The following is a 23,461-nucleotide window of genomic DNA, read 5'->3' on the forward strand; positions in this document are numbered from 1 at the left end:
CTCCTGGAGGAATAGTTTGCTTGCTCTTGGACATTCTAAAAGAGAGGTCATGATAGACATTGAGCTTCTGAGCTCAATTGGGGACAGTCATGGGTGATGAATGTTTGCAACCTACTGCGAAGCCTCATACCGCAATATAAGGAACGTCAAATACTAAGAAAGGGCGGCCTATGAAAGAATTACTACTTTCAATAAGTACACTTAAACGGCTAATTGGGAATAGAAAAACTGTAAAAAGCCCTCTGAGAAAGCCCCCCTCTAACCTTTGATAGTAAGCTTTTCTGTAGTCTGCCTGTTGATGTATTTTCCGTTTGAACTGTGCACAACATGAAGAGACGGAACACTGGCGGCTTGTCACAATGCCCCCCGATGACATCACAATAGCGCTGCTGCCTAGAAAACAAGCTGCGCAGAAGAAGTTGTTCTTTGGGTGGGAGGGTGGGCTAGTGGAAGGAGGGGGCAATCTCTTTTTTTCCCGGGTGGTAGGGGGATGACAGGAGAAGGGAAGCGGGTGGTGAGAAAGGTACAGAGGGCAGGGTTTGGGGGCTGGGAAGGAAAGGGAAAAGATTAGGGTTTGGGGATGATGAAAGGGCTTTCTACGGGTAAGGATGGCAAAGGGTGGCAGTGACGGAAAGTCAGGCAACCTGTCCTGTCCGTCTTTTTGTATCGTGAATTGGAAAGACTGCAAGGGGGAGGGGAGTTGCTTGCGCCCTAAAGGAGGAGTTATTCAGATTCATTGCAGTGGGCGGCGGCTGCAAAACGCACCATTCTTCTTGTTTTTGCTCTGCAAAGCAGCCTTTTCAAGGGTTGGCTTGGGTGACAAAATGTCTTGTGTAGGCGTGGGTTTGTCTCCCTCTCGCTCTCTCTCCCTAAGATGTGTCCGGCATAGGCCAGGGTGCCACTCGAGGCCCAAACCAATTCTGGTTATCGCTTCTCGGCCTTTTGGCTAAGATCAAGTGTAGTATCTGTTCTTATCAGTTTAATATCTGATACGTCCCCTATCTGGGGACCATATATTAAATGGATTTTTAGAACAGGGAGATGGAAAAAGAGCTTGCTCTGTCCACTCCACGCATTGACCTGGTATTGCAGTACCTCCAGGAACGGTGCACCCCTTCTTAACCCAGTTTCCAAAAGCAGAACTCAATTCACCTGATTCATATTAGCCCGATTTAATGAATTGGAAGAAAGCATACGTCTTCATATGCACCTCAATTTGGCCCATTCACTTTTCACACTTCCTCCTTTTGTTTTTTATCTTTCACACTTTTGACTTTCTTTATTCATCCAAATAGCAAACTCATCACCACTCAACCTGACCAACTCGGCTATGTCCCCGTGCTGCAGTTCTCTGTCTTATCTAGATCATTTGCAATTGAATGGAATAGATCCCTTTTGGACAAAGTGGATTCACCTGCTGCTGCAGTGACCACAGGTGTGATAAGATCTAGAATTGGCATCTGGTGCGATCTCTCCGCTTCCACTCCAAAGAAAGTTACCTGTTTATTCCTATCATGCATTGGTTTTTGGGGTTTTCTTTGAGTAATGATGATCTCTTTAGTAGTCTGTTGGCGCCCTCTCCTGGAGGAATAGTTTGCTTGCTCTTGGACATTCTAAAAGAGAGGTCATGATAGACATTGAGCTTCTGAGCTCAATTGGGGACAGTCATGGGTGATGAATGTTTGCAACCTACTGCGAAGCCTCATACCGCAATATAAGGAACGTCAAATACTAAGAAAGGGCGGCCTATGAAAGAATTACTACTTTCAATAAGTACACTTAAACGGCTAATTGGGAATAGAAAAACTGTAAAAAGCCCTCTGAGAAAGCCCCCCTCTAACCTTTGATAGTAAGCTTTTCTGTAGTCTGCCTGTTGATGTATTTTCCGTTTGAACTGTGCACAACATGAAGAGACGGAACACTGGCGGCTTGTCACAATGCCCCCCGATGACATCACAATAGCGCTGCTGCCTAGAAAACAAGCTGCGCAGAAGAAGTTGTTCTTTGGGTGGGAGGGTGGGCTAGTGGAAGGAGGGGGCAATCTCTTTTTTTCCCGGGTGGTAGGGGGATGACAGGAGAAGGGAAGCGGGTGGTGAGAAAGGTACAGAGGGCAGGGTTTGGGGGCTGGGAAGGAAAGGGAAAAGATTAGGGTTTGGGGATGATGAAAGGGCTTTCTACGGGTAAGGATGGCAAAGGGTGGCAGTGACGGAAAGTCAGGCAACCTGTCCTGTCCGTCTTTTTGTATCGTGAATTGGAAAGACTGCAAGGGGGAGGGGAGTTGCTTGCGCCCTAAAGGAGGAGTTATTCAGATTCATTGCAGTGGGCGGCGGCTGCAAAACGCACCATTCTTCTTGTTTTTGCTCTGCAAAGCAGCCTTTTCAAGGGTTGGCTTGGGTGACAAAATGTCTTGTGTAGGCGTGGGTTTGTCTCCCTCTCGCTCTCTCTCCCTAAGATGTGTCCGGCATAGGCCAGGGTGCCACTCGAGGCCCAAACCAATTCTGGTTATCGCTTCTCGGCCTTTTGGCTAAGATCAAGTGTAGTATCTGTTCTTATCAGTTTAATATCTGATACGTCCCCTATCTGGGGACCATATATTAAATGGATTTTTAGAACAGGGAGATGGAAAAAGAGCTTGCTCTGTCCACTCCACGCATTGACCTGGTATTGCAGTACCTCCAGGAACGGTGCACCCCTTCTTAACCCAGTTTCCAAAAGCAGAACTCAATTCACCTGATTCATATTAGCCCGATTTAATGAATTGGAAGAAAGCATACGTCTTCATATGCACCTCAATTTGGCCCATTCACTTTTCACACTTCCTCCTTTTGTTTTTTATCTTTCACACTTTTGACTTTCTTTATTCATCCAAATAGCAAACTCATCACCACTCAACCTGACCAACTCGGCTATGTCCCCGTGCTGCAGTTCTCTGTCTTATCTAGATCATTTGCAATTGAATGGAATAGATCCCTTTTGGACAAAGTGGATTCACCTGCTGCTGCAGTGACCACAGGTGTGATAAGATCTAGAATTGGCATCTGGTGCGATCTCTCCGCTTCCACTCCAAAGAAAGTTACCTGTTTATTCCTATCATGCATTGGTTTTTGGGGTTTTCTTTGAGTAATGATGATCTCTTTAGTAGTCTGTTGGCGCCCTCTCCTGGAGGAATAGTTTGCTTGCTCTTGGACATTCTAAAAGAGAGGTCATGATAGACATTGAGCTTCTGAGCTCAATTGGGGACAGTCATGGGTGATGAATGTTTGCAACCTACTGCGAAGCCTCATACCGCAATATAAGGAACGTCAAATACTAAGAAAGGGCGGCCTATGAAAGAATTACTACTTTCAATAAGTACACTTAAACGGCTAATTGGGAATAGAAAAACTGTAAAAAGCCCTCTGAGAAAGCCCCCCTCTAACCTTTGATAGTAAGCTTTTCTGTAGTCTGCCTGTTGATGTATTTTCCGTTTGAACTGTGCACAACATGAAGAGACGGAACACTGGCGGCTTGTCACAATGCCCCCCGATGACATCACAATAGCGCTGCTGCCTAGAAAACAAGCTGCGCAGAAGAAGTTGTTCTTTGGGTGGGAGGGTGGGCTAGTGGAAGGAGGGGGCAATCTCTTTTTTTCCCGGGTGGTAGGGGGATGACAGGAGAAGGGAAGCGGGTGGTGAGAAAGGTACAGAGGGCAGGGTTTGGGGGCTGGGAAGGAAAGGGAAAAGATTAGGGTTTGGGGATGATGAAAGGGCTTTCTACGGGTAAGGATGGCAAAGGGTGGCAGTGACGGAAAGTCAGGCAACCTGTCCTGTCCGTCTTTTTGTATCGTGAATTGGAAAGACTGCAAGGGGGAGGGGAGTTGCTTGCGCCCTAAAGGAGGAGTTATTCAGATTCATTGCAGTGGGCGGCGGCTGCAAAACGCACCATTCTTCTTGTTTTTGCTCTGCAAAGCAGCCTTTTCAAGGGTTGGCTTGGGTGACAAAATGTCTTGTGTAGGCGTGGGTTTGTCTCCCTCTCGCTCTCTCTCCCTAAGATGTGTCCGGCATAGGCCAGGGTGCCACTCGAGGCCCAAACCAATTCTGGTTATCGCTTCTCGGCCTTTTGGCTAAGATCAAGTGTAGTATCTGTTCTTATCAGTTTAATATCTGATACGTCCCCTATCTGGGGACCATATATTAAATGGATTTTTAGAACAGGGAGATGGAAAAAGAGCTTGCTCTGTCCACTCCACGCATTGACCTGGTATTGCAGTACCTCCAGGAACGGTGCACCCCTTCTTAACCCAGTTTCCAAAAGCAGAACTCAATTCACCTGATTCATATTAGCCCGATTTAATGAATTGGAAGAAAGCATACGTCTTCATATGCACCTCAATTTGGCCCATTCACTTTTCACACTTCCTCCTTTTGTTTTTTATCTTTCACACTTTTGACTTTCTTTATTCATCCAAATAGCAAACTCATCACCACTCAACCTGACCAACTCGGCTATGTCCCCGTGCTGCAGTTCTCTGTCTTATCTAGATCATTTGCAATTGAATGGAATAGATCCCTTTTGGACAAAGTGGATTCACCTGCTGCTGCAGTGACCACAGGTGTGATAAGATCTAGAATTGGCATCTGGTGCGATCTCTCCGCTTCCACTCCAAAGAAAGTTACCTGTTTATTCCTATCATGCATTGGTTTTTGGGGTTTTCTTTGAGTAATGATGATCTCTTTAGTAGTCTGTTGGCGCCCTCTCCTGGAGGAATAGTTTGCTTGCTCTTGGACATTCTAAAAGAGAGGTCATGATAGACATTGAGCTTCTGAGCTCAATTGGGGACAGTCATGGGTGATGAATGTTTGCAACCTACTGCGAAGCCTCATACCGCAATATAAGGAACGTCAAATACTAAGAAAGGGCGGCCTATGAAAGAATTACTACTTTCAATAAGTACACTTAAACGGCTAATTGGGAATAGAAAAACTGTAAAAAGCCCTCTGAGAAAGCCCCCCTCTAACCTTTGATAGTAAGCTTTTCTGTAGTCTGCCTGTTGATGTATTTTCCGTTTGAACTGTGCACAACATGAAGAGACGGAACACTGGCGGCTTGTCACAATGCCCCCCGATGACATCACAATAGCGCTGCTGCCTAGAAAACAAGCTGCGCAGAAGAAGTTGTTCTTTGGGTGGGAGGGTGGGCTAGTGGAAGGAGGGGGCAATCTCTTTTTTTCCCGGGTGGTAGGGGGATGACAGGAGAAGGGAAGCGGGTGGTGAGAAAGGTACAGAGGGCAGGGTTTGGGGGCTGGGAAGGAAAGGGAAAAGATTAGGGTTTGGGGATGATGAAAGGGCTTTCTACGGGTAAGGATGGCAAAGGGTGGCAGTGACGGAAAGTCAGGCAACCTGTCCTGTCCGTCTTTTTGTATCGTGAATTGGAAAGACTGCAAGGGGGAGGGGAGTTGCTTGCGCCCTAAAGGAGGAGTTATTCAGATTCATTGCAGTGGGCGGCGGCTGCAAAACGCACCATTCTTCTTGTTTTTGCTCTGCAAAGCAGCCTTTTCAAGGGTTGGCTTGGGTGACAAAATGTCTTGTGTAGGCGTGGGTTTGTCTCCCTCTCGCTCTCTCTCCCTAAGATGTGTCCGGCATAGGCCAGGGTGCCACTCGAGGCCCAAACCAATTCTGGTTATCGCTTCTCGGCCTTTTGGCTAAGATCAAGTGTAGTATCTGTTCTTATCAGTTTAATATCTGATACGTCCCCTATCTGGGGACCATATATTAAATGGATTTTTAGAACAGGGAGATGGAAAAAGAGCTTGCTCTGTCCACTCCACGCATTGACCTGGTATTGCAGTACCTCCAGGAACGGTGCACCCCTTCTTAACCCAGTTTCCAAAAGCAGAACTCAATTCACCTGATTCATATTAGCCCGATTTAATGAATTGGAAGAAAGCATACGTCTTCATATGCACCTCAATTTGGCCCATTCACTTTTCACACTTCCTCCTTTTGTTTTTTATCTTTCACACTTTTGACTTTCTTTATTCATCCAAATAGCAAACTCATCACCACTCAACCTGACCAACTCGGCTATGTCCCCGTGCTGCAGTTCTCTGTCTTATCTAGATCATTTGCAATTGAATGGAATAGATCCCTTTTGGACAAAGTGGATTCACCTGCTGCTGCAGTGACCACAGGTGTGATAAGATCTAGAATTGGCATCTGGTGCGATCTCTCCGCTTCCACTCCAAAGAAAGTTACCTGTTTATTCCTATCATGCATTGGTTTTTGGGGTTTTCTTTGAGTAATGATGATCTCTTTAGTAGTCTGTTGGCGCCCTCTCCTGGAGGAATAGTTTGCTTGCTCTTGGACATTCTAAAAGAGAGGTCATGATAGACATTGAGCTTCTGAGCTCAATTGGGGACAGTCATGGGTGATGAATGTTTGCAACCTACTGCGAAGCCTCATACCGCAATATAAGGAACGTCAAATACTAAGAAAGGGCGGCCTATGAAAGAATTACTACTTTCAATAAGTACACTTAAACGGCTAATTGGGAATAGAAAAACTGTAAAAAGCCCTCTGAGAAAGCCCCCCTCTAACCTTTGATAGTAAGCTTTTCTGTAGTCTGCCTGTTGATGTATTTTCCGTTTGAACTGTGCACAACATGAAGAGACGGAACACTGGCGGCTTGTCACAATGCCCCCCGATGACATCACAATAGCGCTGCTGCCTAGAAAACAAGCTGCGCAGAAGAAGTTGTTCTTTGGGTGGGAGGGTGGGCTAGTGGAAGGAGGGGGCAATCTCTTTTTTTCCCGGGTGGTAGGGGGATGACAGGAGAAGGGAAGCGGGTGGTGAGAAAGGTACAGAGGGCAGGGTTTGGGGGCTGGGAAGGAAAGGGAAAAGATTAGGGTTTGGGGATGATGAAAGGGCTTTCTACGGGTAAGGATGGCAAAGGGTGGCAGTGACGGAAAGTCAGGCAACCTGTCCTGTCCGTCTTTTTGTATCGTGAATTGGAAAGACTGCAAGGGGGAGGGGAGTTGCTTGCGCCCTAAAGGAGGAGTTATTCAGATTCATTGCAGTGGGCGGCGGCTGCAAAACGCACCATTCTTCTTGTTTTTGCTCTGCAAAGCAGCCTTTTCAAGGGTTGGCTTGGGTGACAAAATGTCTTGTGTAGGCGTGGGTTTGTCTCCCTCTCGCTCTCTCTCCCTAAGATGTGTCCGGCATAGGCCAGGGTGCCACTCGAGGCCCAAACCAATTCTGGTTATCGCTTCTCGGCCTTTTGGCTAAGATCAAGTGTAGTATCTGTTCTTATCAGTTTAATATCTGATACGTCCCCTATCTGGGGACCATATATTAAATGGATTTTTAGAACAGGGAGATGGAAAAAGAGCTTGCTCTGTCCACTCCACGCATTGACCTGGTATTGCAGTACCTCCAGGAACGGTGCACCCCTTCTTAACCCAGTTTCCAAAAGCAGAACTCAATTCACCTGATTCATATTAGCCCGATTTAATGAATTGGAAGAAAGCATACGTCTTCATATGCACCTCAATTTGGCCCATTCACTTTTCACACTTCCTCCTTTTGTTTTTTATCTTTCACACTTTTGACTTTCTTTATTCATCCAAATAGCAAACTCATCACCACTCAACCTGACCAACTCGGCTATGTCCCCGTGCTGCAGTTCTCTGTCTTATCTAGATCATTTGCAATTGAATGGAATAGATCCCTTTTGGACAAAGTGGATTCACCTGCTGCTGCAGTGACCACAGGTGTGATAAGATCTAGAATTGGCATCTGGTGCGATCTCTCCGCTTCCACTCCAAAGAAAGTTACCTGTTTATTCCTATCATGCATTGGTTTTTGGGGTTTTCTTTGAGTAATGATGATCTCTTTAGTAGTCTGTTGGCGCCCTCTCCTGGAGGAATAGTTTGCTTGCTCTTGGACATTCTAAAAGAGAGGTCATGATAGACATTGAGCTTCTGAGCTCAATTGGGGACAGTCATGGGTGATGAATGTTTGCAACCTACTGCGAAGCCTCATACCGCAATATAAGGAACGTCAAATACTAAGAAAGGGCGGCCTATGAAAGAATTACTACTTTCAATAAGTACACTTAAACGGCTAATTGGGAATAGAAAAACTGTAAAAAGCCCTCTGAGAAAGCCCCCCTCTAACCTTTGATAGTAAGCTTTTCTGTAGTCTGCCTGTTGATGTATTTTCCGTTTGAACTGTGCACAACATGAAGAGACGGAACACTGGCGGCTTGTCACAATGCCCCCCGATGACATCACAATAGCGCTGCTGCCTAGAAAACAAGCTGCGCAGAAGAAGTTGTTCTTTGGGTGGGAGGGTGGGCTAGTGGAAGGAGGGGGCAATCTCTTTTTTTCCCGGGTGGTAGGGGGATGACAGGAGAAGGGAAGCGGGTGGTGAGAAAGGTACAGAGGGCAGGGTTTGGGGGCTGGGAAGGAAAGGGAAAAGATTAGGGTTTGGGGATGATGAAAGGGCTTTCTACGGGTAAGGATGGCAAAGGGTGGCAGTGACGGAAAGTCAGGCAACCTGTCCTGTCCGTCTTTTTGTATCGTGAATTGGAAAGACTGCAAGGGGGAGGGGAGTTGCTTGCGCCCTAAAGGAGGAGTTATTCAGATTCATTGCAGTGGGCGGCGGCTGCAAAACGCACCATTCTTCTTGTTTTTGCTCTGCAAAGCAGCCTTTTCAAGGGTTGGCTTGGGTGACAAAATGTCTTGTGTAGGCGTGGGTTTGTCTCCCTCTCGCTCTCTCTCCCTAAGATGTGTCCGGCATAGGCCAGGGTGCCACTCGAGGCCCAAACCAATTCTGGTTATCGCTTCTCGGCCTTTTGGCTAAGATCAAGTGTAGTATCTGTTCTTATCAGTTTAATATCTGATACGTCCCCTATCTGGGGACCATATATTAAATGGATTTTTAGAACAGGGAGATGGAAAAAGAGCTTGCTCTGTCCACTCCACGCATTGACCTGGTATTGCAGTACCTCCAGGAACGGTGCACCCCTTCTTAACCCAGTTTCCAAAAGCAGAACTCAATTCACCTGATTCATATTAGCCCGATTTAATGAATTGGAAGAAAGCATACGTCTTCATATGCACCTCAATTTGGCCCATTCACTTTTCACACTTCCTCCTTTTGTTTTTTATCTTTCACACTTTTGACTTTCTTTATTCATCCAAATAGCAAACTCATCACCACTCAACCTGACCAACTCGGCTATGTCCCCGTGCTGCAGTTCTCTGTCTTATCTAGATCATTTGCAATTGAATGGAATAGATCCCTTTTGGACAAAGTGGATTCACCTGCTGCTGCAGTGACCACAGGTGTGATAAGATCTAGAATTGGCATCTGGTGCGATCTCTCCGCTTCCACTCCAAAGAAAGTTACCTGTTTATTCCTATCATGCATTGGTTTTTGGGGTTTTCTTTGAGTAATGATGATCTCTTTAGTAGTCTGTTGGCGCCCTCTCCTGGAGGAATAGTTTGCTTGCTCTTGGACATTCTAAAAGAGAGGTCATGATAGACATTGAGCTTCTGAGCTCAATTGGGGACAGTCATGGGTGATGAATGTTTGCAACCTACTGCGAAGCCTCATACCGCAATATAAGGAACGTCAAATACTAAGAAAGGGCGGCCTATGAAAGAATTACTACTTTCAATAAGTACACTTAAACGGCTAATTGGGAATAGAAAAACTGTAAAAAGCCCTCTGAGAAAGCCCCCCTCTAACCTTTGATAGTAAGCTTTTCTGTAGTCTGCCTGTTGATGTATTTTCCGTTTGAACTGTGCACAACATGAAGAGACGGAACACTGGCGGCTTGTCACAATGCCCCCCGATGACATCACAATAGCGCTGCTGCCTAGAAAACAAGCTGCGCAGAAGAAGTTGTTCTTTGGGTGGGAGGGTGGGCTAGTGGAAGGAGGGGGCAATCTCTTTTTTTCCCGGGTGGTAGGGGGATGACAGGAGAAGGGAAGCGGGTGGTGAGAAAGGTACAGAGGGCAGGGTTTGGGGGCTGGGAAGGAAAGGGAAAAGATTAGGGTTTGGGGATGATGAAAGGGCTTTCTACGGGTAAGGATGGCAAAGGGTGGCAGTGACGGAAAGTCAGGCAACCTGTCCTGTCCGTCTTTTTGTATCGTGAATTGGAAAGACTGCAAGGGGGAGGGGAGTTGCTTGCGCCCTAAAGGAGGAGTTATTCAGATTCATTGCAGTGGGCGGCGGCTGCAAAACGCACCATTCTTCTTGTTTTTGCTCTGCAAAGCAGCCTTTTCAAGGGTTGGCTTGGGTGACAAAATGTCTTGTGTAGGCGTGGGTTTGTCTCCCTCTCGCTCTCTCTCCCTAAGATGTGTCCGGCATAGGCCAGGGTGCCACTCGAGGCCCAAACCAATTCTGGTTATCGCTTCTCGGCCTTTTGGCTAAGATCAAGTGTAGTATCTGTTCTTATCAGTTTAATATCTGATACGTCCCCTATCTGGGGACCATATATTAAATGGATTTTTAGAACAGGGAGATGGAAAAAGAGCTTGCTCTGTCCACTCCACGCATTGACCTGGTATTGCAGTACCTCCAGGAACGGTGCACCCCTTCTTAACCCAGTTTCCAAAAGCAGAACTCAATTCACCTGATTCATATTAGCCCGATTTAATGAATTGGAAGAAAGCATACGTCTTCATATGCACCTCAATTTGGCCCATTCACTTTTCACACTTCCTCCTTTTGTTTTTTATCTTTCACACTTTTGACTTTCTTTATTCATCCAAATAGCAAACTCATCACCACTCAACCTGACCAACTCGGCTATGTCCCCGTGCTGCAGTTCTCTGTCTTATCTAGATCATTTGCAATTGAATGGAATAGATCCCTTTTGGACAAAGTGGATTCACCTGCTGCTGCAGTGACCACAGGTGTGATAAGATCTAGAATTGGCATCTGGTGCGATCTCTCCGCTTCCACTCCAAAGAAAGTTACCTGTTTATTCCTATCATGCATTGGTTTTTGGGGTTTTCTTTGAGTAATGATGATCTCTTTAGTAGTCTGTTGGCGCCCTCTCCTGGAGGAATAGTTTGCTTGCTCTTGGACATTCTAAAAGAGAGGTCATGATAGACATTGAGCTTCTGAGCTCAATTGGGGACAGTCATGGGTGATGAATATTTGCAACCTACTGCGAAGCCTCATACCGCAATATAAGGAACGTCAAATACTAAGAAAGGGCGGCCTATGAAAGAATTACTACTTTCAATAAGTACACTTAAACGGCTAATTGGGAATAGAAAAACTGTAAAAAGCCCTCTGAGAAAGCCCCCCTCTAACCTTTGATAGTAAGCTTTTCTGTAGTCTGCCTGTTGATGTATTTTCCGTTTGAACTGTGCACAACATGAAGAGACGGAACACTGGCGGCTTGTCACAATGCCCCCCGATGACATCACAATAGCGCTGCTGCCTAGAAAACAAGCTGCGCAGAAGAAGTTGTTCTTTGGGTGGGAGGGTGGGCTAGTGGAAGGAGGGGGCAATCTCTTTTTTTCCCGGGTGGTAGGGGGATGACAGGAGAAGGGAAGCGGGTGGTGAGAAAGGTACAGAGGGCAGGGTTTGGGGGCTGGGAAGGAAAGGGAAAAGATTAGGGTTTGGGGATGATGAAAGGGCTTTCTACGGGTAAGGATGGCAAAGGGTGGCAGTGACGGAAAGTCAGGCAACCTGTCCTGTCCGTCTTTTTGTATCGTGAATTGGAAAGACTGCAAGGGGGAGGGGAGTTGCTTGCGCCCTAAAGGAGGAGTTATTCAGATTCATTGCAGTGGGCGGCGGCTGCAAAACGCACCATTCTTCTTGTTTTTGCTCTGCAAAGCAGCCTTTTCAAGGGTTGGCTTGGGTGACAAAATGTCTTGTGTAGGCGTGGGTTTGTCTCCCTCTCGCTCTCTCTCCCTAAGATGTGTCCGGCATAGGCCAGGGTGCCACTCGAGGCCCAAACCAATTCTGGTTATCGCTTCTCGGCCTTTTGGCTAAGATCAAGTGTAGTATCTGTTCTTATCAGTTTAATATCTGATACGTCCCCTATCTGGGGACCATATATTAAATGGATTTTTAGAACAGGGAGATGGAAAAAGAGCTTGCTCTGTCCACTCCACGCATTGACCTGGTATTGCAGTACCTCCAGGAACGGTGCACCCCTTCTTAACCCAGTTTCCAAAAGCAGAACTCAATTCACCTGATTCATATTAGCCCGATTTAATGAATTGGAAGAAAGCATACGTCTTCATATGCACCTCAATTTGGCCCATTCACTTTTCACACTTCCTCCTTTTGTTTTTTATCTTTCACACTTTTGACTTTCTTTATTCATCCAAATAGCAAACTCATCACCACTCAACCTGACCAACTCGGCTATGTCCCCGTGCTGCAGTTCTCTGTCTTATCTAGATCATTTGCAATTGAATGGAATAGATCCCTTTTGGACAAAGTGGATTCACCTGCTGCTGCAGTGACCACAGGTGTGATAAGATCTAGAATTGGCATCTGGTGCGATCTCTCCGCTTCCACTCCAAAGAAAGTTACCTGTTTATTCCTATCATGCATTGGTTTTTGGGGTTTTCTTTGAGTAATGATGATCTCTTTAGTAGTCTGTTGGCGCCCTCTCCTGGAGGAATAGTTTGCTTGCTCTTGGACATTCTAAAAGAGAGGTCATGATAGACATTGAGCTTCTGAGCTCAATTGGGGACAGTCATGGGTGATGAATGTTTGCAACCTACTGCGAAGCCTCATACCGCAATATAAGGAACGTCAAATACTAAGAAAGGGCGGCCTATGAAAGAATTACTACTTTCAATAAGTACACTTAAACGGCTAATTGGGAATAGAAAAACTGTAAAAAGCCCTCTGAGAAAGCCCCCCTCTAACCTTTGATAGTAAGCTTTTCTGTAGTCTGCCTGTTGATGTATTTTCCGTTTGAACTGTGCACAACATGAAGAGACGGAACACTGGCGGCTTGTCACAATGCCCCCCGATGACATCACAATAGCGCTGCTGCCTAGAAAACAAGCTGCGCAGAAGAAGTTGTTCTTTGGGTGGGAGGGTGGGCTAGTGGAAGGAGGGGGCAATCTCTTTTTTTCCCGGGTGGTAGGGGGATGACAGGAGAAGGGAAGCGGGTGGTGAGAAAGGTACAGAGGGCAGGGTTTGGGGGCTGGGAAGGAAAGGGAAAAGATTAGGGTTTGGGGATGATGAAAGGGCTTTCTACGGGTAAGGATGGCAAAGGGTGGCAGTGACGGAAAGTCAGGCAACCTGTCCTGTCCGTCTTTTTGTATCGTGAATTGGAAAGACTGCAAGGGGGAGGGGAGTTGCTTGCGCCCTAAAGGAGGAGTTATTCAGATTCATTGCAGTGGGCGGCGGCTGCAAAACGCACCATTCTTCTTGTTTTTGCTCTGCAAAGCAGCCTTTTCAAGGGTTGGCTTGGGTGACAAAATGTCTTGTGTAGGCGTGGGTTTGTCTCCCTCTCGCTCTCTCTCCCTAAGATGTGTCCGGCATAGGCCAGGGTGCCACTCGAGGCCCAAACCAATTCTGGTTATCGCTTCTCGGCCTTTTGGCTAAGATCAAGTGTAGTATCTGTTCTTATCAGTTTAATATCTGATACGTCCCCTATCTGGGGACCATATATTAAATGGATTTTTAGAACAGGGAGATGGAAAAAGAGCTTGCTCTGTCCACTCCACGCATTGACCTGGTATTGCAGTACCTCCAGGAACGGTGCACCCCTTCTTAACCCAGTTTCCAAAAGCAGAACTCAATTCACCTGATTCATATTAGCCCGATTTAATGAATTGGAAGAAAGCATACGTCTTCATATGCACCTCAATTTGGCCCATTCACTTTTCACACTTCCTCCTTTTGTTTTTTATCTTTCACACTTTTGACTTTCTTTATTCATCCAAATAGCAAACTCATCACCACTCAACCTGACCAACTCGGCTATGTCCCCGTGCTGCAGTTCTCTGTCTTATCTAGATCATTTGCAATTGAATGGAATAGATCCCTTTTGGACAAAGTGGATTCACCTGCTGCTGCAGTGACCACAGGTGTGATAAGATCTAGAATTGGCATCTGGTGCGATCTCTCCGCTTCCACTCCAAAGAAAGTTACCTGTTTATTCCTATCATGCATTGGTTTTTGGGGTTTTCTTTGAGTAATGATGATCTCTTTAGTAGTCTGTTGGCGCCCTCTCCTGGAGGAATAGTTTGCTTGCTCTTGGACATTCTAAAAGAGAGGTCATGATAGACATTGAGCTTCTGAGCTCAATTGGGGACAGTCATGGGTGATGAATGTTTGCAACCTACTGCGAAGCCTCATACCGCAATATAAGGAACGTCAAATACTAAGAAAGGGCGGCCTATGAAAGAATTACTACTTTCAATAAGTACACTTAAACGGCTAATTGGGAATAGAAAAACTGTAAAAAGCCCTCTGAGAAAGCCCCCCTCTAACCTTTGATAGTAAGCTTTTCTGTAGTCTGCCTGTTGATGTATTTTCCGTTTGAACTGTGCACAACATGAAGAGACGGAACACTGGCGGCTTGTCACAATGCCCCCCGATGACATCACAATAGCGCTGCTGCCTAGAAAACAAGCTGCGCAGAAGAAGTTGTTCTTTGGGTGGGAGGGTGGGCTAGTGGAAGGAGGGGGCAATCTCTTTTTTTCCCGGGTGGTAGGGGGATGACAGGAGAAGGGAAGCGGGTGGTGAGAAAGGTACAGAGGGCAGGGTTTGGGGGCTGGGAAGGAAAGGGAAAAGATTAGGGTTTGGGGATGATGAAAGGGCTTTCTACGGGTAAGGATGGCAAAGGGTGGCAGTGACGGAAAGTCAGGCAACCTGTCCTGTCCGTCTTTTTGTATCGTGAATTGGAAAGACTGCAAGGGGGAGGGGAGTTGCTTGCGCCCTAAAGGAGGAGTTATTCAGATTCATTGCAGTGGGCGGCGGCTGCAAAACGCACCATTCTTCTTGTTTTTGCTCTGCAAAGCAGCCTTTTCAAGGGTTGGCTTGGGTGACAAAATGTCTTGTGTAGGCGTGGGTTTGTCTCCCTCTCGCTCTCTCTCCCTAAGATGTGTCCGGCATAGGCCAGGGTGCCACTCGAGGCCCAAACCAATTCTGGTTATCGCTTCTCGGCCTTTTGGCTAAGATCAAGTGTAGTATCTGTTCTTGCGCCCTAAAGGAGGAGTTATTCAGATTCATTGCAGTGGGGGGCGGCGGCTGCCAAACGCACCATTCTTCTTGTTTTTGCTCTGCAAAGCAGCCTTTTCAAGGGTTGGCTTGGGTGACAAAATGTCTTCTGTAGGCGTGGGTTTGTCTCCCTCTCGCTCTCTCTCCCTAAGATGTGTCCGGCATAGGCCAGGGTGCCACTCGAGGCCCAAACCAATTCTGGTTATCGCTTCTCGGCCTTTTGGCTAAGATCAAGTGTAGTGTTGTTCGAAGAGGTGGTTTAAGCTCCAGGCCACCTTAGTACAATGATACAATGCACACTGGAAGGTTGCGCTTGCTAGTACTCTGGGTGGATAGTATATTCATCTAGAGGAAAACATGGCCCTACCAGGATCGAGGCTATTAGACTGAGTAAGGGTGGGGGGCTATGGTACAACGTGCCCCAGGACTGACGACCCTGGAGTGAGTCTGAGCTTGCTGGCTTGGGACCCCGGCAAGCCTTCATAGTTTTAAGGTTGAAGGGAGACTCTAAGTCCATCTAGTTCAACCCGTAGCCTAACATGTTGATCCAGAGGAAGGCAAAAAACCCCAATGTGGCAAACAAGTTCCAATGGGGAAAAAATTTCCTTCCTGACTCCACATCCGGCAATCAGACTAGTTCCCTGGATCAATACCCTGTCATAAAATCTAATATACATAACTGGTTATATTAAATTTTTCAAGAAAGGCATCCAGGCTCTGCTTAAATGTTAGTAGTGAATCACTCATTACAACATCATGCGGCAGAGAATTCCATAGTCTCACTGCTCGTACAGTAAAGAATCCTCGTCTGTGATTATGATTAAACCTTCTTTCCTCAAGACGTAGCGGATGCCCCCGTGTTCCAGTCGCAGGCCTAGGTGTAAAAAGATCTTGGGCTCTGTAGCACACCGTACCTTGCCTTTTCATACTTTTTGAGCATATTACCCTATCCCGGCCTTCTGGCTAGGAAGGGAAATTTTTATAATCCCGGTCGGAGGTCTGTTCAGCTTTGGGCTGAGAAACTAACACCCGGTTGGAGGTCTGGGTCAGCTTCGGCTGAGAAACCAACACCCGGTTGGAGGTCTGGGTCAGCTTCGGCTGAGAAACCAACACCCGGTTGGAGGTCCGGTTAGCCTTGTGCTGAGAAACCAACACCGGTTGACGGTCCGGGCAGTTTCGGCTGCGAAACCAACAACTAGTAGCTCTCTACTCCACTTGGGTAAGATGCCTGGGTGGACGCTGGGAGCAACGACAAGGCTCAACCAGGCTTCGGCTTGGGGGAGCACCGAAGATCCCTGACCCTTGCTGTGGCCTTCTGGCTCGGAGGGACGGGGTTGATTTTTGGGGACCCTCTCCTCACGGTGGGGTCCACACGAATCCTAGCCTTTGCACTGTTTTTGGTGTGACTTCGGTCATGCATTTTTTGTGGTGCTTTGGAAAGCTTCATTAAATCAAAATCTGTTCTTATCAGTTTAATATCTGATACGTCCCCTATCTGGGGACCATATATTAAATGGATTTTTAGAACAGGGAGATGGAAAAAGAGCTTGCTCTGTCCACTCCACGCATTGACCTGGTATTGCAGTACCTCCAGGAACGGTGCACCCCTTCTTAACCCAGTTTCCAAAAGCAGAACTCAATTCACCTGATTCATATTAGCCCGATTTAATGAATTGGAAGAAAGCATACGTCTTCATATGCACCTCAATTTGGCCCATTCACTTTTCACACTTCCTCCTTTTGTTTTTTATCTTTCACACTTTTGACTTTCTTTATTCATCCAAATAGCAAACTCATCACCACTCAACCTGACCAACTCGGCTATGTCCCCGTGCTGCAGTTCTCTGTCTTATCTAGATCATTTGCAATTGAATGGAATAGATCCCTTTTGGACAAAGTGGATTCACCTGCTGCTGCAGTGACCACAGGTGTGATAAGATCTAGAATTGGCATCTGGTGCGATCTCTCCGCTTCCACTCCAAAGAAAGTTACCTGTTTATTCCTATCATGCATTGGTTTTTGGGGTTTTCTTTGAGTAATGATGATCTCTTTAGTAGTCTGTTGGCACCCTCTCCTGGAGGAATAGTTTGCTTGCTCTTGGACATTCTAAAAGAGAGGTCATGATAGACATTGAGCTTCTGAGCTCAATTGGGGACAGTCATGGGTGATGAATGTTTGCAACCTACTGCGAAGCCTCATACCGCAATATAAGGAACGTCAAATACTAAGAAAGGGCGGCCTATGAAAGAATTACTACTTTCAATAAGTACACTTAAACGGCTAATTGGGAATAGAAAAACTGTAAAAAGCCCTCTGAGAAAGCCCCCCTCTAACCTTTGATAGTAAGCTTTTCTGTAGTCTGCCTGTTGATGTATTTTCCGTTTGAACTGTGCACAACATGAAGAGACGGAACACTGGCGGCTTGTCACAATGCCCCCCGATGACATCACAATAGCGCTGCTGCCTAGAAAACAAGCTGCGCAGAAGAAGTTGTTCTTTGGGTGGGAGGGTGGGCTAGTGGAAGGAGGGGGCAATCTCTTTTTTTCCCGGGTGGTAGGGGGATGACAGGAGAAGGGAAGCGGGTGGTGAGAAAGGTACAGAGGGCAGGGTTTGGGGGCTGGGAAGGAAAGGGAAAAGATTAGGGTTTGGGGATGATGAAAGGGCTTTCTACGGGTAAGGATGGCAAAGGGTGGCAGTGACGGAAAGTCAGGCAACCTGTCCTGTCCGTCTTTTTGTATCGTGAATTGGAAAGACTGCAAGGGGGAGGGGAGTTGCTTGCGCCCTAAAGGAGGAGTTATTCAGATTCATTGCAGTGGGCGGCGGCTGCAAAACGCACCATTCTTCTTGTTTTTGCTCTGCAAAGCAGCCTTTTCAAGGGTTGGCTTGGGTGACAAAATGTCTTGTGTAGGCGTGGGTTTGTCTCCCTCTCGCTCTCTCTCCCTAAGATGTGTCCGGCATAGGCCAGGGTGCCACTCGAGGCCCAAACCAATTCTGGTTATCGCTTCTCGGCCTTTTGGCTAAGATCAAGTGTAGTATCTGTTCTTATCAGTTTAATATCTGATACGTCCCCTATCTGGGGACCATATATTAAATGGATTTTTAGAACAGGGAGATGGAAAAAGAGCTTGCTCTGTCCACTCCACGCATTGACCTGGTATTGCAGTACCTCCAGGAACGGTGCACCCCTTCTTAACCCAGTTTCCAAAAGCAGAACTCAATTCACCTGATTCATATTAGCCCGATTTAATGAATTGGAAGAAAGCATACGTCTTCATATGCACCTCAATTTGGCCCATTCACTTTTCACACTTCCTCCTTTTGTTTTTTATCTTTCACACTTTTGACTTTCTTTATTCATCCAAATAGCAAACTCATCACCACTCAACCTGACCAACTCGGCTATGTCCCCGTGCTGCAGTTCTCTGTCTTATCTAGATCATTTGCAATTGAATGGAATAGATCCCTTTTGGACAAAGTGGATTCACCTGCTGCTGCAGTGACCACAGGTGTGATAAGATCTAGAATTGGCATCTGGTGCGATCTCTCCGCTTCCACTCCAAAGAAAGTTACCTGTTTATTCCTATCATGCATTGGTTTTTGGGGTTTTCTTTGAGTAATGATGATCTCTTTAGTAGTCTGTTGGCGCCCTCTCCTGGAGGAATAGTTTGCTTGCTCTTGGACATTCTAAAAGAGAGGTCATGATAGACATTGAGCTTCTGAGCTCAATTGGGGACAGTCATGGGTGATGAATGTTTGCAACCTACTGCGAAGCCTCATACCGCAATATAAGGAACGTCAAATACTAAGAAAGGGCGGCCTATGAAAGAATTACTACTTTCAATAAGTACACTTAAACGGCTAATTGGGAATAGAAAAACTGTAAAAAGCCCTCTGAGAAAGCCCCCCTCTAACCTTTGATAGTAAGCTTTTCTGTAGTCTGCCTGTTGATGTATTTTCCGTTTGAACTGTGCACAACATGAAGAGACGGAACACTGGCGGCTTGTCACAATGCCCCCCGATGACATCACAATAGCGCTGCTGCCTAGAAAACAAGCTGCGCAGAAGAAGTTGTTCTTTGGGTGGGAGGGTGGGCTAGTGGAAGGAGGGGGCAATCTCTTTTTTTCCCGGGTGGTAGGGGGATGACAGGAGAAGGGAAGCGGGTGGTGAGAAAGGTACAGAGGGCAGGGTTTGGGGGCTGGGAAGGAAAGGGAAAAGATTAGGGTTTGGGGATGATGAAAGGGCTTTCTACGGGTAAGGATGGCAAAGGGTGGCAGTGACGGAAAGTCAGGCAACCTGTCCTGTCCGTCTTTTTGTATCGTGAATTGGAAAGACTGCAAGGGGGAGGGGAGTTGCTTGCGCCCTAAAGGAGGAGTTATTCAGATTCATTGCAGTGGGCGGCGGCTGCAAAACGCACCATTCTTCTTGTTTTTGCTCTGCAAAGCAGCCTTTTCAAGGGTTGGCTTGGGTGACAAAATGTCTTGTGTAGGCGTGGGTTTGTCTCCCTCTCGCTCTCTCTCCCTAAGATGTGTCCGGCATAGGCCAGGGTGCCACTCGAGGCCCAAACCAATTCTGGTTATCGCTTCTCGGCCTTTTGGCTAAGATCAAGTGTAGTATCTGTTCTTATCAGTTTAATATCTGATACGTCCCCTATCTGGGGACCATATATTAAATGGATTTTTAGAACAGGGAGATGGAAAAAGAGCTTGCTCTGTCCACTCCACGCATTGACCTGGTATTGCAGTACCTCCAGGAACGGTGCACCCCTTCTTAACCCAGTTTCCAAAAGCAGAACTCAATTCACCTGATTCATATTAGCCCGATTTAATGAATTGGAAGAAAGCATACGTCTTCATATGCACCTCAATTTGGCCCATTCACTTTTCACACTTCCTCCTTTTGTTTTTTATCTTTCACACTTTTGACTTTCTTTATTCATCCAAATAGCAAACTCATCACCACTCAACCTGACCAACTCGGCTATGTCCCCGTGCTGCAGTTCTCTGTCTTATCTAGATCATTTGCAATTGAATGGAATAGATCCCTTTTGGACAAAGTGGATTCACCTGCTGCTGCAGTGACCACAGGTGTGATAAGATCTAGAATTGGCATCTGGTGCGATCTCTCCGCTTCCACTCCAAAGAAAGTTACCTGTTTATTCCTATCATGCATTGGTTTTTGGGGTTTTCTTTGAGTAATGATGATCTCTTTAGTAGTCTGTTGGCGCCCTCTCCTGGAGGAATAGTTTGCTTGCTCTTGGACATTCTAAAAGAGAGGTCATGATAGACATTGAGCTTCTGAGCTCAATTGGGGACAGTCATGGGTGATGAATGTTTGCAACCTACTGCGAAGCCTCATACCGCAATATAAGGAACGTCAAATACTAAGAAAGGGCGGCCTATGAAAGAATTACTACTTTCAATAAGTACACTTAAACGGCTAATTGGGAATAGAAAAACTGTAAAAAGCCCTCTGAGAAAGCCCCCCTCTAACCTTTGATAGTAAGCTTTTCTGTAGTCTGCCTGTTGATGTATTTTCCGTTTGAACTGTGCACAACATGAAGAGACGGAACACTGGCGGCTTGTCACAATGCCCCCCGATGACATCACAATAGCGCTGCTGCCTAGAAAACAAGCTGCGCAGAAGAAGTTGTTCTTTGGGTGGGAGGGTGGGCTAGTGGAAGGAGGGGGCAATCTCTTTTTTTCCCGGGTGGTAGGGGGATGACAGGAGAAGGGAAGCGGGTGGTGAGAAAGGTACAGAGGGCAGGGTTTGGGGGCTGGGAAGGAAAGGGAAAAGATTAGGGTTTGGGGATGATGAAAGGGCTTTCTACGGGTAAGGATGGCAAAGGGTGGCAGTGACGGAAAGTCAGGCAACCTATCCTGTCCGTCTTTTTGTATCGTGAATTGGAAAGACTGCAAGGGGGAGGGGAGTTGCTTGCGCCCTAAAGGAGGAGTTATTCAGATTCATTGCAGTGGGCGGCGGCTGCAAAACGCACCATTCTTCTTGTTTTTGCTCTGCAAAGCAGCCTTTTCAAGGGTTGGCTTGGGTGACAAAATGTCTTGTGTAGGCGTGGGTTTGTCTCCCTCTCGCTCTCTCTCCCTAAGATGTGTCCGGCATAGGCCAGGGTGCCACTCGAGGCCCAAACCAATTCTGGTTATCGCTTCTCGGCCTTTTGGCTAAGATCAAGTGTAGTATCTGTTCTTATCAGTTTAATATCTGATACGTCCCCTATCTGGGGACCATATATTAAATGGATTTTTAGAACAGGGAGATGGAAAAAGAGCTTGCTCTGTCCACTCCACGCATTGACCTGGTATTGCAGTACCTCCAGGAACGGTGCACCCCTTCTTAACCCAGTTTCCAAAAGCAGAACTCAATTCACCTGATTCATATTAGCCCGATTTAATGAATTGGAAGAAAGCATACGTCTTCATATGCACCTCAATTTGGCCCATTCACTTTTCACACTTCCTCCTTTTGTTTTTTATCTTTCACACTTTTGACTTTCTTTATTCATCCAAATAGCAAACTCATCACCACTCAACCTGACCAACTCGGCTATGTCCCCGTGCTGCAGTTCTCTGTCTTATCTAGATCATTTGCAATTGAATGGAATAGATCCCTTTTGGACAAAGTGGATTCACCTGCTGCTGCAGTGACCACAGGTGTGATAAGATCTAGAATTGGCATCTGGTGCGATCTCTCCGCTTCCACTCCAAAGAAAGTTACCTGTTTATTCCTATCATGCATTGGTTTTTGGGGTTTTCTTTGAGTAATGATGATCTCTTTAGTAGTCTGTTGGCGCCCTCTCCTGGAGGAATAGTTTGCTTGCTCTTGGACATTCTAAAAGAGAGGTCATGATAGACATTGAGCTTCTGAGCTCAATTGGGGACAGTCATGGGTGATGAATGTTTGCAACCTACTGCGAAGCCTCATACCGCAATATAAGGAACGTCAAATACTAAGAAAGGGCGGCCTATGAAAGAATTACTACTTTCAATAAGTACACTTAAACGGCTAATTGGGAATAGAAAAACTGTAAAAAGCCCTCTGAGAAAGCCCCCCTCTAACCTTTGATAGTAAGCTTTTCTGTAGTCTGCCTGTTGATGTATTTTCCGTTTGAACTGTGCACAACATGAAGAGACGGAACACTGGCGGCTTGTCACAATGCCCCCCGATGACATCACAATAGCGCTGCTGCCTAGAAAACAAGCTGCGCAGAAGAAGTTGTTCTTTGGGTGGGAGGGTGGGCTAGTGGAAGGAGGGGGCAATCTCTTTTTTTCCCGGGTGGTAGGGGGATGACAGGAGAAGGGAAGCGGGTGGTGAGAAAGGTACAGAGGGCAGGGTTTGGGGGCTGGGAAGGAAAGGGAAAAGATTAGGGTTTGGGGATGATGAAAGGGCTTTCTACGGGTAAGGATGGCAAAGGGTGGCAGTGACGGAAAGTCAGGCAACCTGTCCTGTCCGTCTTTTTGTATCGTGAATTGGAAAGACTGCAAGGGGGAGGGGAGCTGCTTGCGCCCTAAAGGAGGAGTTATTCAGATTCATTGCAGTGGGCGGCGGCTGCAAAACGCACCATTCTTCTTGTTTTTGCTCTGCAAAGCAGCCTTTTCAAGGGTTGGCTTGGGTGACAAAATGTCTTGTGTAGGCGTGGGTTTGTCTCCCTCTCGCTCTCTCTCCCTAAGATGTGTCCGGCATAGGCCAGGGTGCCACTCGAGGCCCAAACCAATTCTGGTTATCGCTTCTCGGCCTTTTGGCTAAGATCAAGTGTAGTATCTGTTCTTATCAGTTTAATATCTGATACGTCCCCTATCTGGGGACCATATATTAAATGGATTTTTAGAACAGGGAGATGGAAAAAGAGCTTGCTCTGTCCACTCCACGCATTGACCTGGTATTGCAGTACCTCCAGGAACGGTGCACCCCTTCTTAACCCAGTTTCCAAAAGCAGAACTCAATTCACCTGATTCATATTAGCCCGATTTAATGAATTGGAAGAAAGCATACGTCTTCATATGCACCTCAATTTGGCCCATTCACTTTTCACACTTCCTCCTTTTGTTTTTTATCTTTCACACTTTTGACTTTCTTTATTCATCCAAATAGCAAACTCATCACCACTCAACCTGACCAACTCGGCTATGTCCCCGTGCTGCAGTTCTCTGTCTTATCTAGATCATTTGCAATTGAATGGAATAGATCCCTTTTGGACAAAGTGGATTCACCTGCTGCTGCAGTGACCACAGGTGTGATAAGATCTAGAATTGGCATCT

General features: G+C 46.5%; 14 non-coding genes and 1 pseudogene across 14 annotated transcripts; all 15 read left to right on the forward strand.

Moving 5' to 3' along the window:
• Positions 1-926: 926 nt before the first annotated feature.
• Positions 927-1,117, forward strand: LOC142285045 (U2 spliceosomal RNA). The gene has a single exon (XR_012746470.1). It is a non-coding gene; the product is annotated as a U2 spliceosomal RNA (small nuclear RNA).
• Positions 1,118-2,504: 1,387 nt separating this feature from the next.
• LOC142285124 (U2 spliceosomal RNA) lies at positions 2,505-2,695 on the forward strand. The gene has a single exon (XR_012746550.1). It is a non-coding gene; the product is annotated as a U2 spliceosomal RNA (small nuclear RNA).
• A 1,387-nt stretch (positions 2,696-4,082) lies between these two features.
• LOC142285135 (U2 spliceosomal RNA) lies at positions 4,083-4,273 on the forward strand. Its single transcript, XR_012746563.1, has one exon. It is a non-coding gene; the product is annotated as a U2 spliceosomal RNA (small nuclear RNA).
• Positions 4,274-5,660: 1,387 nt separating this feature from the next.
• Positions 5,661-5,851, forward strand: LOC142285146 (U2 spliceosomal RNA). Its single transcript, XR_012746576.1, has one exon. It is a non-coding gene; the product is annotated as a U2 spliceosomal RNA (small nuclear RNA).
• A 1,387-nt stretch (positions 5,852-7,238) lies between these two features.
• On the forward strand, positions 7,239-7,429 carry LOC142285157 (U2 spliceosomal RNA). The gene has a single exon (XR_012746590.1). It is a non-coding gene; the product is annotated as a U2 spliceosomal RNA (small nuclear RNA).
• Positions 7,430-8,816: 1,387 nt separating this feature from the next.
• On the forward strand, positions 8,817-9,007 carry LOC142285052 (U2 spliceosomal RNA). The gene has a single exon (XR_012746476.1). It is a non-coding gene; the product is annotated as a U2 spliceosomal RNA (small nuclear RNA).
• Positions 9,008-10,394: 1,387 nt separating this feature from the next.
• LOC142285063 (U2 spliceosomal RNA) lies at positions 10,395-10,585 on the forward strand. Its single transcript, XR_012746487.1, has one exon. It is a non-coding gene; the product is annotated as a U2 spliceosomal RNA (small nuclear RNA).
• A 1,387-nt stretch (positions 10,586-11,972) lies between these two features.
• On the forward strand, positions 11,973-12,163 carry LOC142285075 (U2 spliceosomal RNA). Its single transcript, XR_012746500.1, has one exon. It is a non-coding gene; the product is annotated as a U2 spliceosomal RNA (small nuclear RNA).
• Positions 12,164-13,550: 1,387 nt separating this feature from the next.
• Positions 13,551-13,741, forward strand: LOC142285088 (U2 spliceosomal RNA). The gene has a single exon (XR_012746512.1). It is a non-coding gene; the product is annotated as a U2 spliceosomal RNA (small nuclear RNA).
• A 1,387-nt stretch (positions 13,742-15,128) lies between these two features.
• Positions 15,129-15,298, forward strand: LOC142285115 (U2 spliceosomal RNA; annotated as a pseudogene).
• A 1,310-nt stretch (positions 15,299-16,608) lies between these two features.
• On the forward strand, positions 16,609-16,804 carry LOC142285107 (U2 spliceosomal RNA). Its single transcript, XR_012746535.1, has one exon. It is a non-coding gene; the product is annotated as a U2 spliceosomal RNA (small nuclear RNA).
• A 1,387-nt stretch (positions 16,805-18,191) lies between these two features.
• Positions 18,192-18,382, forward strand: LOC142285099 (U2 spliceosomal RNA). Its single transcript, XR_012746525.1, has one exon. It is a non-coding gene; the product is annotated as a U2 spliceosomal RNA (small nuclear RNA).
• Positions 18,383-19,769: 1,387 nt separating this feature from the next.
• On the forward strand, positions 19,770-19,960 carry LOC142285110 (U2 spliceosomal RNA). The gene has a single exon (XR_012746538.1). It is a non-coding gene; the product is annotated as a U2 spliceosomal RNA (small nuclear RNA).
• Positions 19,961-21,347: 1,387 nt separating this feature from the next.
• LOC142285120 (U2 spliceosomal RNA) lies at positions 21,348-21,538 on the forward strand. The gene has a single exon (XR_012746545.1). It is a non-coding gene; the product is annotated as a U2 spliceosomal RNA (small nuclear RNA).
• A 1,387-nt stretch (positions 21,539-22,925) lies between these two features.
• LOC142285121 (U2 spliceosomal RNA) lies at positions 22,926-23,116 on the forward strand. The gene has a single exon (XR_012746546.1). It is a non-coding gene; the product is annotated as a U2 spliceosomal RNA (small nuclear RNA).
• Positions 23,117-23,461: the final 345 nt, after the last annotated feature.

This window comes from Anomaloglossus baeobatrachus, unplaced genomic scaffold, assembly GCF_048569485.1.
Source record: "Anomaloglossus baeobatrachus isolate aAnoBae1 unplaced genomic scaffold, aAnoBae1.hap1 Scaffold_589, whole genome shotgun sequence".
NCBI lineage: Eukaryota > Metazoa > Chordata > Amphibia > Anura > Aromobatidae > Anomaloglossus > Anomaloglossus baeobatrachus.